This window comes from Elephantulus edwardii, unplaced genomic scaffold (assembly GCF_000299155.1).
Source record: "Elephantulus edwardii isolate Elephantulus edwardi_28Jun2011 unplaced genomic scaffold, EleEdw1.0 scaffold00018, whole genome shotgun sequence".
NCBI classification, from domain to species: Eukaryota; Metazoa; Chordata; class Mammalia; order Macroscelidea; family Macroscelididae; genus Elephantulus; species Elephantulus edwardii.
This window is the reverse complement of record NW_006399768.1, coordinates 21514204-21517399: the sequence shown is the minus strand read 5'-3', so window position 1 is coordinate 21517399 and position 3196 is coordinate 21514204. Positions and strand designations below refer to the sequence as shown.

The 3196-nt window shown below is 40.8% G+C and overlaps 1 pseudogene; it reads left to right on the top strand.

The window, feature by feature from the left end:
- Window positions 1–1087: 1087 nt before the first annotated feature.
- Window positions 1088–2596, top strand: LOC102858291 (annotated as a pseudogene).
- Window positions 2597–3196: the final 600 nt, after the last annotated feature.

The window sequence follows — 3196 nt, the reverse complement described above, 5'->3', positions numbered from 1 at the left end:
TATGGATTGAAGTTCAACATCAAGAAAACAAAAATTATCACCACTGGGCAAATTGGCAGCATTATGATAGATGGTGATGGGACTGAGATTATCAACAGCTTTAGTTTTCATGGCTTCACAATCAACATTCTTGGTACCAGCAGCAACCAGGAACTCAAAGGATGAATTGCATTGGGAAAGTCTGAATTCAGGGATCTCTAAAGAGTACTGTAAAGCAATGATGTCAGTCTGGAGATTAAGGTGCTCCTTATCCAGGCCATTGTCTTTACAATTACTTGCTATGCGTCAGAAAGGTTGGCAATGTCTAGGAATGACAGAAAGAGAATAGAGACCTTTGAGCTGTGGTGCTAGAGAAGACTATTGAGTATACCACAGACTGCCAGGAGAAAAAAAAATGGGTTTGTCCTAGAGAGGGTGAAACAAGGCTACTCCTTGGAGGCAAGGATTCTGAGGCTTCTTCTGACATATTTTGGGCATGTTGCAAGGCAGAACCAGTCCTTGGAGAGGGACATCATGTTTGGAAGAGTGGCGGGACAACACAAGAGGGGAAGACCCTCCACGAGATCTATTGGCTCAGTAACTGGGTTAACAAGGGTAGATGTGTCAGAGACAATACAATTGGCACAGGATAAAGCAGGTTTCAGGCTGTTGTACATAGGGTCGCTGTGAGTCACAAGCAACTCCATAGCACAAAAAACCAACAACATTGTAAATGGTATTGCTTTCTTGGTTTCCTTCTCTGAGTTCTCTGTGTAACTATAGAGGAATCCCACTGACTTGGATATTGATCTTCTATCCTGCCTTTCTACTAAATTAGCTTACTAACTAACAATTTTTGTTTGTTGAATCTGGGGTTTTCTGTGTACACTGTCATGTTATCTGCATATAGCAATAGTTTTAACCATCTCTTTGCCAATATGGATGTCTTTTACTTCTTTCTCTTGTCCTATTGCCCTAACAAGCACTTCTAATAAAATATTGAATAGAAGTAGTGACAATGGGCATCCTTCTCTGGTCTCTGTTCACAAGGAAAATGCTTTTTGTCTTTCTCCATTAAGAATGTTGTTGGCTCGGCTTGCGCTGACACATGCAAGGTGGCAGACAGTGCGGAACTAAAGCATCAGACAACAGTCAGTGCTTTTGAGAAAACTGTTTAGCATTTGCATTGACACCACAACAAGTGCAGCAAATCAGTAGTTCCATGGATATTTCTGGGACCAAATGTGACTTTACAGTGAAGGTCCAGTTAAGGTTTTGCTTATCAGAAACCAGTTGTCCACAAGAAGATCACTTCCCACCCAATCTTTGTGTGAAAGTGAAGAATACAAAGCCTTGCAGCCTTCTGGGCTATCTTCCACCTACTAAAAATGGTGTGGAACCAAAGCGACCCTGCTGACCAATTAATATCACCTCGCTTGTCCGATTGGTCACAACAGTACCAAATGCTATTGTTGTTTCTTGGACTGCAGAAATTGGAAGAAACTATTCCATGGCTGTATAGCTTGTAAAACAGTTGTCCTCAACAGTTCTTCTTCAGAGATTACGAGCAAAGGGAATAAGGAATCTGGATCATTCTAAAGCTTTAATTAAAGAGAAATTGACTACGTATCCAGACAGTGAAAGAGCTACAACCAGCCTAAGGGTATCTCTACTATGTTCACTTGGTAAAATGCAACTGACGATTCTGTGTCGGGCCCTTACATGTTCTCATCTGCTATGTTTTGACACAACTCTTTATATTCAGATGAATGAGAAAAAAACACCTTGGGTTTGCCATGTCTATGATAAGAAGGCTCCATATGCATTATTTATGGAAATCTTAAAATACTGCACAGACTGTGATGAGATTCAGTTTAAGGAAGATGGCTCTTGGGCACCTATAAGATAAAAAAAGTCCAGGAAGTTTCTGCTTCTTATAATGGAGTTGATGGATGCTTGAATTCCACATTGGAGCACCAAGTGACTTCTCACCACCAGTCCTCAAGTAAAAACAAGAAAGTAGAAGTAATTGACCTGACCATAGACAGTTCATCTGATGAAGAGGAAGAAGAGCCTTCTGCAAAGAGGACCTGTCCTTCTCTGTCTCCTACATTATCACTTAATAATAAAGGCATATTAAGTCTTCCACATCAAGCGTTTCCAGTGTCCTGTGCCCCAAGCCTCCCTGCTGTAGACACAAGCTACATTAACACATCCCTTAACCAAGACTACAGGCATCCTTTCCACATGACACCCATGCCTTATGACTTACAAGGATTAGATTTCTTTCCTTTCTTATCAGGAGACAATCAGCATTACAACACCTTCCTTCTTGCCGTGGGGGCAGCAGCAGTTTCAGATGATCAAGACCTCTTACATTCGTCCCGCTCCACGCCCCCCCCCCATCTATACCTCCTCGCAGATGTTTCTTGATCATTTAAGTGTAGGAGGCAGTACTTCTCTGCCAACCACAAATGGAAGCAGTAGTGGCAGCAACCGCAGTCTTGTGTACTCCAACAGCCTGCAGGAGAGCCATAGCCACACGGTCATGAACCAGAGCAGCGCGGACACAGCATCCATCTTCGGCATCATACCAGACATCATTTCCTTGGACTGATCCCCCTGCTCCTGCTGCTCCCATTCCCACCCCAGATTAAATGAACACTTGGCAGAAAATAAAAAGAATGATGTTGGCTCTTGGTTTTGCATATATACATTTCACTATGTTGAGGAAATTCCCTTCTATTAAAATTTTGCTGAGTGTTTTTATCAAGAAGGGGTGTTGAATTTTGTCAGAAGTCTTTTCTGTGTATTTGCTTTGTTAATGTGGTGAATTATGTTGATTGTTTTTCTAATGTTGAGCCATCCTTGCATACCATTTAGGAATACCACTTAATCATGGTGAATTATTTTTTTATGTTTTTGGATTTATTTGTTAGGATTTTGTTAAAAATGTTTGTATCTACATATTATATATATCTATATATTTATAAGAGACAATGGTCTATAGTTTCCTTTCTTGGTAATATCTGCCTGGTTTTGGTGTTAGAATTATGCTTGCTTCATAGAATGACTCTGGGAGTTCTCCTGTTCTCAATTTTTTGAAATAATTTAAGTAGAATTGGTGATAGATCCTTTCTGAATGTTTGGTAGGATTCAGCTGAGAAGCCAGGACTCTTCTTATGGGGAAATCTTATGGGGAAATCTTTCTACGACC